This window comes from Hyla sarda, chromosome 4 (genome assembly GCF_029499605.1).
Source record: "Hyla sarda isolate aHylSar1 chromosome 4, aHylSar1.hap1, whole genome shotgun sequence".
In the NCBI taxonomy this organism is placed as follows: Eukaryota; Metazoa; Chordata; class Amphibia; order Anura; family Hylidae; genus Hyla; species Hyla sarda.
The window spans coordinates 239,419,554-239,435,967 of NC_079192.1; positions in this window are offsets into that span (position 1 = coordinate 239,419,554).

Here is a 16,414-nt window from a genome sequence, read left to right on the forward strand (position 1 = left end):
TGTGCTGTATACTAGTAAGCGAAGCACTGCATATTACCTTATGGGAGACACCTGTTGCAAGTGGTGTCCCAAGATTACAATATTGATTGCTTAGCTGGAGACATACAGTGGTGCCGGTCTTTCCTACTGTTGGACAGAAATATAAGCAGCAGAAAACATTATGAAAGGGTATATTAATAAGTTACATATAATTCCTTAGATGCTTTGGTTAACATTATCCATAAAGGGGGAGAGACTAATGTACAGAGGCACCACAAGTCTGTAGTAGACCAGGGCCACCTACTACACCAGCATGTTGCTGCCTTGTCTGTGCCTCTCTGACATACAGTCATGGCCCTAAATGTTGGCACCCCTGAATTATTTTAAGAAAATAAAGTATTTCTCAGAGAAAAGGATTTCAGTAACACGTTTTGCTATACACATGTTTATTCCCTTTGTGTGTATTGGAACTAAACCAAAAATTGAGGGGAAAAAAAGCAAAATGGGCATAATATCACACCAAACTCCAAAATGAGCTGGACAAAATGATTGGCACCCTTTCAAAATTGTGGATAAATAAGATTGTTTCAAGCATGTTATGCTCCATTAAACTCACCTGGGGCAAGTAACAGGTGTGGACAATATAAAAATCACACCTGAAAGCAGATAAAAAGAAGAGAAGTTCACTTAGTCTTTGCATTGACATGGAAGCGTGGACAACAGAAAGAGGAGAAGAGAACTGTCTTGAGGACTTGAGAACAAAAATTGTGGAAAAATATCAACAATCTCAAGGTTACAAGTCCATCTCCAGAGATCTAGATTTGCCTTTGTGCAACACAAGAAGTTTGCAGCCCATGGCACTGTAGCTAATCTCTCTGGGCGTGGATGGAATATAAAAATTGATGAAAGGTGTCAACGCAGGATAGTCCGGATGGTGGATAAGCATCCCCAAACAAGTTCCAAAGATATTCAAGCTGTCCTGCAGGCTCAGGGAGCATCAGTGTCAGTGCGAACTATCTGAAATGAAACGCTATAGCAGGAGACCCAGGAGGACCCCACTGCTGACACAGAGACATAAAAATGTAAGACTACATTTTTCCAAAATGAACTTGAGTAAGCCAAAAACATCTTGTGGACAGATGAGACCCAGATAGAGCTTTTTGTTAAAGCACATCAGTCTACTGTTTACTGAAAATGGAATGAGGTTTACAAAGAAAACACAGTACCTACAGTGAAATATGGTGGAGGTTCAATGATGTTGAGGAGGTTGTTTTGCTGCCTCTGGCACTGGGTGCCTTGAATGTGTATAAGGCATCATGAAATCTGAGGATTACCAATGGATTTTGGGTCGCACTGTACAGCCCAGTGTCAGAAAGCTGGGTTTGCATCCGAGATCTTGGGTCTTCTAGCAGGACAATGACCCCAAACATATGTCAAAAAGCACCCAGAAATGGATGGCAACAAAGCGCTGGAGAGTTCTGAAGTAGCCAGCAATGAGTCCAGATCTAAATCCCATTGAACACCTGTGGACAGATCTTTAAATTGCTGTTGGGAAAAGGCGCCCTTCCAACAAGAGAGACCTGGAGCAGTTTGCAAAGAAGAGTGGTCCAACGTTCTGTCTGAGAGGTGTAAGAAGCTTATTGATGGTTATGGGAAGCGGCTGATTTCAGTTATTTTTTCAAAAGGATGTGCAACCAAATATTAAGTTAAGGGTGCCAATAATTTTGTCCAGCCCATTTTTGGAGTCCAATTAGCTTTTTTTTCCTTCCTTTTTTGGTTTATTTCCAATACACATAAAGGGAATAAATGTGTATAGCAAAACATGTGTTACTGCAATTCTTTTCTGTGAGAAATACTTCATTTTCTTGAAAAATTTCAGGGGAGGGGGCAACATTTACGGCCATGACTGTACAAATACTGACTGTTGCCTCCTAGCTCATTCAATAACAAGAGTGGGATTACTTATGTGAGTCATACAATAGTAAACCCAGGGGCCTCACATTATTAAAATTACATTTTATCTGGATTTTACATATCATTTCAAACATGGAAACTAGAGATGAGCGAATTTACAGTAAATTCGATTTGTCACGAACTTCTCGACTCGGCAGTTGATGACTTATCCTGCATAAATTAGTTCAGCTTTCAGGTGCTCTGGTGGGCTGGAAAAGGTGGATACAGTCCTAGGAAAGAGTCTCCTAGGACTGCATCCACCTTTTCCAGCCCACGGGAGCACCTGAAAGCTGAACTCATTTATGCAGGATAAGCCATCAACTGCCGAGCCAAGAAGTTCGTGACGAATCGAATTTACTGTAAATTCGCTCATCTCTAGTGGCAACAACAAATCCAGTATTTGCAGACCCCAAAGTGTGCATTATTGTTCAGATGTTCATTTTAGATGTGTTATTTTATCGAGTATTTTCATGCTATTTAGCTGTTTCTTAATTTTAGTGTCTGACTCCTGTTACAGCTTTTTAACCCCTTAAGGACCAAGGGCATATAGGTACGCCCTGGCTCCCTGGTAATTAAGGACCCAGGGCGTACCTGTACGCCCGTGGGAATTTCGGACCAGGATGACTGCTGATATCTATCAGCAGGCATCGTGATCGTCGCAAATCGCCGGTCAATTCAGACCGGTTATTTGCCGCGATTCGGGGTCAATTGGGTCTCCTGTGACCTGAAAAAAAAGGGTGAATGGGGCTGTCTGAGACAGCCCCATTCACCCTTACCCAGCAGGAGTGAGGTGGCACGGGCGATCATGTGATTGATCGGTTGGAACGACCGATCAATCACTGTCCTGCTGGGCGGAGATTGGGGTGGAGATTGGGGCCAGTGGGGGTCTCCTACCTTTCCCTGGTCCGGCGGGGATCCCCTTAGGAACCGCGGTGGCGGTCCAGGTGGCAGGAGCGGCGAAAGTCCGGGCGGCAGCAGCGGTGATGGTCCCGGCGGTGCAGGTGGCAGGATACAGCAGGAGGTGAGGCCTGTTCACCTCCTGCTGTTGCTTAGCAACAACTCTCAGCATGCACAGCTAAAGGGCATGCTGGGAGTTGTAGATTTGCAACAGCTGGAGTACCAACATCAACTCCCAGCATGCCCTTTAGTAGTCTGTGTATGCTGGGGGTTGTAGTTATGCAACAGCTGGAGGCACATTTTTTCTATGTAAAAGTGTGCTTCCAGCTGTTCCATAACTACAACTCCCAGCATGCACAGACTACCAAAGGGCATGCTGGGAGCTGTAGCAGTGTGCCTCCAGCTGTTGCAAAACTACAACTCTCAGCATGCCCTTCAACTATCAATGCATGCTGAGTGGTGCAGTTTTGCAACAGCTGGAGACACATTGGTTGTGAAACAGAGTTTGTGTCCTAACTCAGTGTTTCACAACCTGTGTGCCTCCAGCTGTGTCAAAAATACAACTCCCAGCATGCACTGAGATACTGTACATGCTGGGAGTTCTAGTTTTGCAACAGCTGGAGGCACACTGGTTGCAAAACACTGAGTTAAGTAACAATCTCTGTGCTTCACAAACAATGGGCCTCCAGCTGTTGCATAACTGCAACTCCCAGCATTTATGGTCTGTCAATGCATGCTGGGAGTTGTAATTTCAACAGCTGGAGGTCCCCCCCCCCATGGGAATGTACAGGGTACATTCACACGAGCGGGTTTACAGGGAGTTTTGTGCTGCAAGTTTGTGATGTAGCAAATTTTCCACCGCAGAGGTCAAACTCCCAGCGAGAAACTCACTGTAAACCCGACCGTAATACCCTAAAAACACTACCCTGAAAACTTTACACTACATTACACAAAAAAAAAGAGTATAACACTACATAAACATGTACCTCTACACTGTCAAGGCATGCTGGGAGTTTTGCAACAGTTGGAGACACTCTGTTTGGGAAACACTGCCGTAGGGTATTTTGGTGGCGGATGAAAATCCACAAAATAGGCCTCAAATGCGCGTTGCGCTCTCTCGCTTTGGAGCCCTGTCGTATTTCAAGGAAATAGTTTAGGGCCACATATGGGGTATTTCCGTACTCGGGAGAAATTGTGTTACAAATTTTGGGGGGGCCCACAAAATTTGTAACGCAATTTCTCCTGAGTACGGAAATACCCCATACGTGGACGTAAAATGCTCTGCGGGTGCACAACAAGGCTCAGGAGTGAGAGCGCACTATGTACATTTGAGGTCTAAATTGGTGATTTGCACAGGGGTGGCTGATTTTACAGCGGTTCTGACATAAATGCAAAACAATATCCACATGTGACCCCATTTTGGAAACTACACCCCTCACGGAATGTAACAAGGGGTATAGTGAGCCTTAACACCCCACAGGTGTTTGACGAATTTTCGTTAAAGTTGGATGTGAAAATGAAAATAATTTTTTTTTTCACTAAAATGCGGGTGTTACCCTAAATTTTTCATTTTTACAAAATTTGTAACCCCATGTCTTCTGAGTAAGAACATACACCATATGTAAAAGTCCAAAGTGGATACAGCACCAAATAGCCGAGGACTCAAGCTAGTAGATGGAATGAGACTTTATTTGCTATCCATGTGGAACGTTTCGCCAACGAACTGCCTTTTTCAAGCATAGAAAATGTGTAACCCCATGTCTTCTGAGTAAGAACATACCCCATATGTAGATGTAAAGTGCTCTGCGGGTGCACTACAATGCTCAGAATAGAAGGCGCGCCATTGGGATTTTGGAAAGAGAATGTGTCCGAAATTGATAGTGCATAGTGCCAGAACAATGGACCCCCCCCACATGTGACCCCATTTTGGAAACTACATCCCTCACAGAATTTAATATGAGGTGCAGTGAACATCTACACCCCACAGGTGTCTGACAGATCTTTGGAACAGTGGTCCTTGAAAATGAAAAATAAAATTTTTCATTTGCACAGCCCACTGTTCCAGAGATCTGTCAAACGCCAGTGGGGTGTAAATGCTTACTGCACCCCTTATTATATTCTGTGAGGGGTGTAGTTTCCAAATAGGGGTCACATGAGGGGGGTCCACTGTTCTAGCACCACGGGGTCTTTGTAATCGCACAAGTCCCCCGTCTTCTGTTCCAATCAAATTCTCTCTCCAAAAGTTAATTCGCGCTCCTTCTCTTCTGAGGGGTGTAGTTTCCAAAATGGTATGCCATGTGGGGGGGGGGGGGGGGGTTGCTGTTCTGGCACCATAGGGGCTTCTTAAATGTGACATGCCCCCCAAAAACCATTTCAGAAAAACTCACTCTCCAAAATCCCACTGTCGCTCCTTCCCTTCTGAGCCCTCTAGTGCACCCACAGAGCACTTGACATACACATATGAGGTATTTCCTTACTCAAGAGAAATTGGGTTACACATTTTAGGAAAATTTCTCTCCTTTTTTCCCTTGTAAAAAATCAAAAACTGGGTTAACAAGAACAATCCAGTGTAAAAAAATGAAGATTTTGAATTTTCTCCTTCATTTTGCTTCTATTCCTGTGAAACACCTAAAGAGTTAACAAACTTTTTGAATGTCATTTTGAATACTTTGAAGGGTGCTCTTTTTTATAATGGGCTCATTTATGGGGTATTTCTAACATGAAAGCTCTTCAAATCCACTTCAAAACTGAACTGGTACCTGAAAATTATCAATTTTGAAAATTTTGAGAAAAATTGGAAAATAGCTGCTGAACTTTGAAGCCCTCTGATGTCTTCCAAAAGTAAAAACATGTGAACACTATGATGCAAACATAAAGTAGACATATTGTACATGTGAATAAATATATAATTTTTTTGGAATATTGATTTTCCTTATGAGCAGAGAGCTTCAAAGTAAAAAAAAAAATTTCATCAAATTTGGGAATTTTTCACCAAGAAATGATGCAAGTATTGACAACATGTTACCACTAACATAAAGTAGAATATGCCACGAAAAAACAATCTCTGAATCAGAATGAAAGGTAAAAGCATCCCAGAGTTATTAAAGGGGTACTCCGCTGCTCAGCATTTGGAACAAACTGTTCCAAATGCTGGATCTGATGCCGTGAGCTCATGACATCACAGCCCCGCCCCCTCATGGCGTCACACCCTGCCCCCTCAAAGCAATTTTATGGGAGGGGGCGTGACAGCCATCACGCCCCCTCCCATAGACTTGCATTGAGGGGGCGGGGCGTGACATCATGAGGGGGCGAGGCTATAACGTCATGAGCTCACGGCACCAGCGCCGACTCCAATGTTCGGAACAGTTTGTTCCAAATGCTGAGCAGCGGAGTACCCCTTGCTTAAAGTGACAGTGGTCAGATGTGCAAAAACGGCCGGGTCCTACACTGAAAATTGGCTGGGTCCTTAAGGGATTCAAATGGTTGCCATCCAACTTTTATTCTCTCCAGGGCCAGACTGTGGGTGAAATTCAGCCCTTGCCCCACACAAATATTGGATCCTTAGTGCCCCCCATAGTATTGTTCCTTCTGTTTCCCTCATGGGCCTTAAAACAAAAAGGTACTTCTTGTAGGTACTTCTTCTTCATGGGCCTTCACAGTAACAGTGTGCCTAACTGCAGTAAAATTCCCCCACCCAAGTACTAGTGCTATTTCAGTACCCTTCACACAGGAAATGTGCCCCCTGCTCAGTAAAAAATCCCTCTTAATGCTTCCACTAATAATGCTTCTTAGTGCCTCCTACATAGTATTGATGCACCCCAGGGTCGGCCCTACAATAGGTTCCACTGGGTCCATTGGATCCAGGTGGGACCTTCACAGGTGTGGCAAATTGCTGCCCCCAGAAGATTTTTGACCCCTTCGCGACCCATGATTGACGTAGTCAGTCATGGTGCCGCTTAGGGTGTGGAGTGGCCCACTCCATACCCAGTGCCCCCCAGCTGATTCCTTCAATAGAGACCAATAAAGAGTTAAAAATAAATAAATAAAAAGTTTTATAAACTTAAAAAAAACACTAACTAAACCCCTTCCATATTAAAAGTCCAAATCACCCCCATTTTGCATATAAAAAAACATGTAAACATAATGAAAAGAAACGTATTAGGTATCACATGCATAATTGTCCAAACTATTAAAATATAACTTATAACATTATTAATCCTGTATTAATACTGTAAAAGTAACAAAATACAAAACCCCAGAATTGTGTTCTTGTTTTTTTTTTTTTTTTTTTTTACAATGTCCTCCTGATATGCAATATGGCAGCACTATGTCTTGGGCTTGCCCTGATGCCCCCCCTGTTTTCCCAACCATATGTGCCCCCCCCCCCCCCACATTATATTATAATGCCCTTATTTTCCACACTTTATAATAATAGCTTTTAATGAACCTATTAAGTATTAATGCCCTCTTAATGCCGCTCACTTGGTAATGGTGCCCCCTTTCTTACCCCCTGCCCAGTATTCCACAGTGCCCCAGTTTCCCCTCTCCACACACGCACATGTATTGTAGTCAAATAAGTAAAAAACTATACTAACATGGTCCTATTCTTGTGATGAACAGAGCCTCTCTGTATCTTTAAGCCTGCAGCCTATTAGGTGCTGGACTCAATGCCAAGTCAGAACTCCTTCCTAGCATTTAATAGGATGATGGCCTTGGCTGGCCTGTACCCTATGGGGGAGATTTATCAAAACCTGTCCAGAGGAAAATTTGCTGAGTTGCCCATAGCAACCAATCAGATCTCTTCTTTTATTTTTCAGAGGCCTTTTCAAAAATGAAAGATGCAATCTGATTGGTTGCTATGGGCAACTCAGCAATTTTTCCTCTAGACAGGTTATGATAAATCTCCCCCTATGAGTCTTAGGGTTCCACATAGTATTGAACTATCTTTGGGGACCAACCAGGACAGGGCCCTTACCTTGAAGGGGCTTTTAGAAATCGCAGTGTCTGCCACTATTGTACGTCGCCCTTGTCTAGAAATCTTTCAAGTCATGGCTCTGGCTGGGCCACTCAAGGACGTTTTACATAGGTCTCCCTAAGTCACTCTTGTGTTGTCTTAGCTGTTTGCCAAGTGTCATGAAAGGAAATGTATCAACAGATTTAGAACCTTTTTTGTAGAAAAGTCACAGAAATGACTGTCGCCCAAAATTTGTGGGACTTTTTGCTGAAGTGATTTTGACTGCAATGACACATTTTAACTTTTTCACTTTGCAGTGGTTGCTGATTTATGAAGTGTGATTTAAAAAAAAAAGGTTGTAAGTTTGACGCAAACTACAAACCAACCCAGACCTGGCTTACAAAACTGGTTGTGGACAGCATTTAAAAAAAAAAAAAAAAGTTGCACAGTTTTTGTGCAACAGGTTAAAAAGTCTCAAAAAAGTGTAATTGCGAAAAAATATGCATTAGCACCATATTTTCCAGTGCACAAACACATTGCCACAACATTAAAAAAAAAAGTGTAGAAAAATAAACGTTCACATGCACCACATTGATAATTGACCCCATTGTCTTGTTAGAAGGTGAGCCATTGGCCGGTCTGAGATCCAGAGTACTCTTGATCAGGTTTCATTAAGATCCTCTCTGTACTTTGCTCTATTCAGCTTTCCCCCAACCCTGACTTGTCTTCATATACCGGCCACTGAAAAACCACCCAATAACATGATACTGCCACCATACCTGGTAAAAAGGAATGTTGGGGTAGAGATGAATGAGCACCCCTGCCATGTCCTCTACCAGTAAGCATGTTGGTGGCAGTACAAGCACTGTGGGCACCGTCCATTTGTCCAGGCCCAGAACAGGTAGCAGCAACCAGGTGCCTTGTGGTAGTAGCAGCAGCAGCAGCAAGCAAAAGCTGTCCATTTCTTCCAGGGATTGTGATGTTTGGGAGCATAACATGGCCATTGTGGACTGGTAGGCTCATTCTCGTTCATCTCAGGAGGATGAGGAGTCTAATGATGTGACACTGAGCCAGATGTTAGTGGATTTCTCATCATCTACAGTTACATGCCACAGTGAAAGTGGCCTTTTTAGAAGGCTCTGTATCTGCACCCCCTTACCCCAAGTACTAAGCAGAAGGATAGCATTAGAAGGTGTTTTCTGAGGAAGACAGTCAACCTTTGGAGTTTTATTAGAAAAAATACGCTGCACTCACCATGTGGTGAGTGCAGCATATTTTTTCTAATACTTGTTCACTACGTCTCTAATTTTCTCGCATGTACCCCCACCAAACACCTGATCTATTTTTTGCATATATTGGGCTTTCTGTGTTTTTCCATTTTTATTGGCTTATCTACAATTTTTTTTCTGTGCTCTCCAGTGCAGAATTGCTCTTTCTATACATACGTAAACCTTTGGAGTTTGTTGAGGTTATAGCAGTGGCTGAGCATAGCACTAGTGGGACTGATGGTGGTGATATTGTATGGCATAATGGTGCATATGCTGAGGGGAAGCAAAGGAGCCCATGACCAGACATCATAAGTTAATACTGAGAGGAGTAGATGGGACAATGAGGAGTTTGATGATGTAGTTTTCGACAGGACGTTGGAACAAAGTGACAAGGAGGTGAGGTATTAAGAGCAGGAGCATAGTGGTAGTACTGTCAGCAATGGAAAGTTCAGCCAAGGTATAGACAGAATATCTGTAAAAAGTTCTAGACATAGGCCTGCTGATATGATCAGCTCAGGAGCAGGTGACGATGAAGCTGCACCTGTAAGAAAAATAGGCTTCTAGTGTACGGGCACAGTGAGGTGGTGTACCTATCACCGTGGCATTCCACAGTGTTGAAATTCTTTGCTACCTTACCAAATGGGGAAGCCAGGCAAAGTGTCATCTCTGCAAACAGAAAGTAAGGCATTGCTATGACTCACGTTTAGGAATTATGGGGAAGATTTATCAAAGCCTGTGCAAAGATTGCTTCTTTCATTTTTGAGAAGGCCTCTGAAAAATAAAAGAAGCAATCTGATTGGTTGTTATAGGCAACTGGGAAACTTTTGTACAGGTTTTGAAATGGCTCTACATAAGCACAAGGCCTGGCTACAACTAATTCTCTGCTCGCTAAAACTAGCATTAGTTCTCCACTCCTGTTGTCCGTTGGCTGCTACAACTACCACCAGTCTACCACTGCCTGCTGTCTGCTGGATACTACAACTACTACCGGTCCACCAATGCCTGTTTCCACTGGCTACAGCTACCACTAGTCCACCACTGCCGGCTATCCGCTGGCTTCAGCTACCCCTAGTCCACCAGTGCCTGATGCCCGCTGGCTACTACAACTACACCCAGTCCACCACTCCTGCTGTGCGCTGGCTACTACAACAACCACTAGTCCACCACCACCAGTTGTCCACTGGCTACAGCTTCCATTAGCCCCCTAATTCCTGTTACTCTCTTGCTACCACTACTACCACCAGTCCTCTACCATTGCTGTCCACTGACTAATACAACTACCCCCAGTTTACCACTGCTTTTTGCTGGCTTCAAAACCCACTAGTTCATCACTGCCTGCTGTCCACTGGCTACAGGTAATACTAGTCCAACATTGCTTGCTGTCAGCTGGCAACAGCTATCACTAGTCCACCATTGTCTGCTGGCTACTGCTTCCACTAGTCCACTGCTATCTGCTGGCTACTAGAACTAGCACGTGTCCTCCATTGCCTGCTTACCATTGCCTACATCTACCACTAGTCTATGCCTGGTATCCACTGTCTACAACTACCACTAGTCCACCAATGCCTGCTGTTCATCTAACTACTACAGCTACCACGAGTCTACCCCCCCCCTGCTGTCCGCTGGCTGCAACAATCACCAGTCCACCACCCCTGCTGTCTGTTTGCTACTACAACTACCACCAGTCCACCACTGTCTGTTGTCCGCTAGCTAAAGCTTCCACTAGTCAATGCATTTTGAATACAGCTACCAATAGTTCACCAATGCTTGCCGTTCCCTGGCTATTACAACTACCACCAGTCCACCACCCTTTCTGCTGCTATTACCAGCCTGGCCTACACATACACAACTCAAGATCCCAAAAAAAAGGTAATTCTGGGGGGCTTTTCATACAAAAGCTATTTCTTCTTCATGCTTTGAAAAAGCCATTAGGGGGGTATTCAAAGAATTTAATGCTGCTTTTTTTTGCTTTAGCTATGCCACATTTGCTTTAAATGTGGAGAACACTATTAGCCAGGGGCGTACCAAGAGCATTTGGCACCCGGGGCAGACCCTTTGTTTGGCACCCCCCCCCCCCCCACCCGAACCCCCCCTTAATTACACCCCCCTCCCCCCCCCCTTTATTTTCCCCCTCCCCCCCCCCCTTAATTACACCCCCTCCCAGGAGCGGACTGACAACACTCAGGGCTCACGGACCAAAAAAAAGCAAGGGCTCCTGCTAGGCTCTGCAGCTCGTCAATCTTCTGCCACGCCCCTATTCCACCTAAATCCCACACACAATAAACTAAAATTTATATATATAAGAAACACTTTAACATGGGTAAATTTCCATGACCAATAATACTGGTATACAAGGAGTAAATATTTACCACCACACAATAACTGGATAATACCGCCATACTGTACTGAATAAAACCACTATACACAGACCACTATACTATAAAGGATCTGTATAAGTGATTATATACAGGACCATATGGCGGTAGATATCAGCTGTACACAGGATCTGTATACCATATAAGTGATTACAGTTACATTTCGGGACTCACAATTACGTATTTTCTGATCAGCGGCGTCCTCTTTCCTTTTCTTCTCCGTCCAGATAAGACCGCCATGTGAATCTCTTAACATCTGCAGGAAAAACATGTCAGACTCTGCATTTTTCCAGTGCTCTCCCCTCCTCTACAATCTTTCCATCTATAGACCCATAAACTGTAATAATGCCCTCCTTGGTGTCCTGCACAGTAAAAGTGCAGGTAGGTAGGTAGCCAGGTAACTAGGTAGGTAGATCAGGAAGCCAGATATGTAGGTAGGTAGAGGGCTAGCTAGGTAGTTAGGCAGCCATGTATGAAGGCCAGGTATGTACATAGTTAGGTAGCTGGGTATGTAGGTAAGTAGTTAGGCATCCAGGTATAAAGTTAGGTAGCCCCCCTTCCCTGTAGGTATAGGCAGCAGAGTTAAACCCCCTTCCCAATAGGTATAGGAACAGAGTTAACCCCCCTTTCTCCTTAGGTATATTCAGCAGAGTCCCCCCCCCCCCTTTCCCCGTAGGTATAGGCAGAGTTAAAATCCCCCTCCCCCGTTTCCCATAGGTATAGGCAGAGTTAAACCCCTTTTTTTCCCATAGGTATAGGCAGATTCCCCCCCCCTTCCCAATTGGTATAGGCTGAGTTACCCCCATCTTCCCCATTGGTATAGGCAGAGTTACCCCCCTCTTCCCCATTGGTATAGGCAGAGTTACCCCCCTCTTCCCCATTGGTATAGGCAGTTACCCCCTCCCCTTTCTTCCCCTTTCCCCATAGATATAGGCAGAGTTACCTCCCCCCCCCTCTTTCCCATAGGTATAAGCAGGTACAACCCCCCCTCTTTCCCATAGGTATATGCAGTTACACCCCCCTCTTTCCCATAGGTATATGCAATTACACTCCCCCCTCATTCCCATAGGTATATGCAGTTACACCCCCCTTTCCCATAGGTATATGCAGTTACACCCCCCTCTTTCCCATAGGTATATGTACAGTAACCCCCCCCCCCCTTAGGTATATGCAGTTACACCCCCCCCCCTTCCATAGGTATATGCAGCTACACCCCCCTCTTTCCCATATGTATATGCAGCTACACCCCCCCCCTCTTCCCCATAGGTATATGTAGAGTAACCCCCCCTCCCCTTCCCCATAGGTATATGTAGAGTAACCCCCCCTTTCCCATAGGTATATGCAGTTACACCCCCCTCTTTCCCATATGTATATGCAGCTACACCCCCCCCTCTTCCCCATAGGTATATGTAGAGTAACCCCCCCTCCCCTTACCCATAGGTATATGTAGAGTAACCCCCCCCCCCCATAGGTATATGTAGAGTAACCCCCCCTCCCCTATAGGTATATGTAGAGTAACCCCCCTCCCCTTCCCCATAGGTATATGTAGAGTAACCCCCCCTCCCCTTCCCCATAGGTATATGTAAAGTAACCCCCCCCCCTCCCCTTCCCCATAGGTATATGTAGAGTAACCCCCCTCCCCTTCCCCATAGGTATATGTAGAGTAACCCCCCTCCCCTTCCCCATAGGTATATGTAGAGTAACCCCCCTCCCCTTCCCCATAGGTATATGTAGAGTAACCCCCCCTCCCCTTCCCCATAGGTATATGTAGAGAGTAACCCCCCCTCCCCCATAGGTATATGTAGAGTAACCCCCCCTCCCCTTAGGTATATGTAGAGTAACCCCCCCCCCCCCCCCTCTTCCCCATAGGTATATGTAGAGTAACCCATAGGTATAGGCAGAGTTGAGAAAAAAAAAAAATGATGCTCACCTGATATCCCACGCAGCGATCTCCTCAGCTGCAGGGCCCGCGTCTTTTCCTCTCCACAGTACATGCGCTGATGAGTGACATCACCGGCGCCTGTACTGCGAGCTGCGTGGGGGCGGAGGTCACGTTGCCTCTGTGTAGCTGCAGATGCGGCTTACACAGAGGGGACGCCTTCTCCTGTATATGCGTGTATCGCGCATACAGGAGAAGACACCGCTGTCTGCTGGGGATCTGGGACGAGTGTCCCGGATCCTCAGTAGTGGTGGCGGCGGGGGCGGGTCAATCCGCCCTTGGCACCCCCATTGTGAGCGGCTCCCGGGGCGGGCGGCCCCCCCCCCCCCCTTAGTACGCCACTGCTATTAGCACCACATATTCAACCCCGCCCCCTCCCATAGACATGAATGGGAGGGGGCGTGGTAAAACATCATGTCCCCGTCTCGGAGGCAGCACCTTGCACAGAATTCCGGGGGCTGCACCGAGATTGCGGGGGTCCCCAGCAGCAGACCTCTGTGATCATACATCTTATGTATAATGCCGGAATACCCCTTTAAGACTGGGATCATTTTTTTTCAATGCTTACAAAAGCTATTTCTTCACTATTTTAAGATACCAATCCTGCAACATTGCAAACATAAGGTAAGGCATGGCTAGATCCAAAGTTTACGACTCTACATAACCACATGAAGCGGCAACACAAGGCCTGGCTATAAATGATAAAAAATATCTCTGTGTGCTTTTTAACACTGGCAGGCATCTGCCAACAAAAAGGGATACTTTATGCACCTTTATTTTAATGTTAAAATAAGCATACAACATCCGATGGTACAGTGTGTTTTTAACCTCTTAAGGAAGCTGGGCGTACCTGTACGCCCTGCGCCCGGTGCCCGGTCCCAGTGTTTAAAACGGGGTCACACCGTGACCCCGCATCACACCGGGTCGGTCCCGGCTGCTATTCAGAGCCAGGACCCTGGGCTAATAGCACTTCAGACGCGGCGATCAAAGTTGATCGCCGTGTCGAAAATGAAAGTAAACGCTTCCCGGAAGCTCAGTCGGGCTGATCGGGGCTATGTCCCGATCAGCTAGGACGCAAGCGGACACCCCCTTACCTTGCTCCGTTGCGTCTGATTGACATTTGATTGCTCCAAGCCTGAGCTACAGTCTTGAGCAATCGAGCCCCTATTACTCTGATCCATGCAAAGCTATGGCTTTGCAGGGATCAGGGTAAAAGATCAGTGTGTGCAGTGTTATAGCCCCCTATGGGAGCTATAACACTGCAAAAAAAAAGTGAAAAAAAAGTTAATAAAATTAATTTAACCCCTTCCCTAATAAAAGTTTCCCATAAAAAAAACTGTGTAAAGAAAAATAAACATATGTGGTATCGCCGCATGTGTAAATGTCCGAACCATAAAAAATATATTGTTAATTAAAGTTTTAATTGAAGTCCAAAATAGCGTATTTTTGGTCACTTTATATCATAAAAAAATTAATAAAAAGCTATCAAAAAGTCTGATAAAAAAAATGGTACCGATAAAAGCTTCAGAACACGGCGCAAAAAATTAGCCCTCATACCGGCCCATACGTGGAAAAATAAAAAAAGTTATAGGGGTCAGAAAATGACAATTTTAAAAGTATACATTTTCCTGCATGTAGTTATGATTTTTTTCAGACGTACAACGAAATCAAACCTATATAAGTAGGGTATCATTTTAACCGTATGGACCTACAGAATAAAGATAAGGTGTCATTTTTACCGAAAAATGCACGGCGTAGAAACAGAAGCCCCCAAAATTTACAATGTTACATTTTTTCTTCAATTTTGTCGCACAATGAAGTTTTTTTTCCATTTCGCCGTGGATTTTTTGGTAAAATGAATAATGTCACTGCAAAGTAGAATTGGTGGCACAAAAAAAAGCCATCGTATGGAATTTTATGTGTAAAATTGAAGGCGTTATGATTTTTAGAAGGTGATGAGGAAAAAATGAAAATGGAAAAACGGGAACAACGCTGAGTCCTTAAGGGGTTAAACACACGGAGACACACAGGCACAGAGGTACTATATGTGTCTATTTCAGTTATGGAAGGTGTAATGTGGATGTGTACAACACTGATCTAAGTCTGTGTACATGAGGATAATGTTGCATTATACAATGATATGAAGTGTGATGATTGTTATTTTACCAGATGATATCATTATGTTTTACCATGAGGGAAACAATGGTCTTTGTTTTACCATACAATGCATGTTACTCTTTACAATGAGCAGACCTTCTCTAGAAATGAGTGTTTTATGGTCAGGAAAAGTGAACATCTGTATTAATTGAACTGATAATATTCATCGTTTTGGAGACCAAGTGCCTTTTCTTTCTTTCTTTCTTTCTTTTTTTTTTTTTTAAGTAATTCACACATTCTCAACTATAAACCCTATAGCCAGACATTACTCCACAGGGATTTTTACAATAATTGAGCCCTTTTCCCAGGCTCAGTGATTCCCTACCTGACATTTCTAATTAGAGGCGACTTCTACTTAAACCACTATTATTGGAGAAAGGACAAACCATATGCTATGTTTGACCTTGATTTATTTTCGCTAACATTTTAATTTTTTAACATAATTATTATAAGCCTAGAGATTAGAAAGAAGAAGTAAACTGCTGTGACCAAAAAATAGCAAAAGAATAAAAAAACAAAGCTAAGTCTGGGAATTATTTAGGCTGCACAAAAAGAGAAGGAAAGTAATAGTAATGACAGTGCACACATTGCAAAAACACACAGATGGGAAACTCACATATGATGTAAAGGTGATCTTATACATTGATTTATTAAAGGTGTAAACCTGATAGAGTGTTGCAGGGAGGTCGGGAACTGACAGGCAGGTACATCATTAGAATGATGCCTGCTTGATCCTCGGAAATATATGCTACAGAACTCAGCTGTCGACATATGATGCTCTATGTTTGGTGTTATTATGGGTGTCAAATATCAGTATACAGATAAGCAAAGATAAAATATGAAAATAAATACATTACTTATAGAGAGTTGGAAATACACATTCAAGAAACTA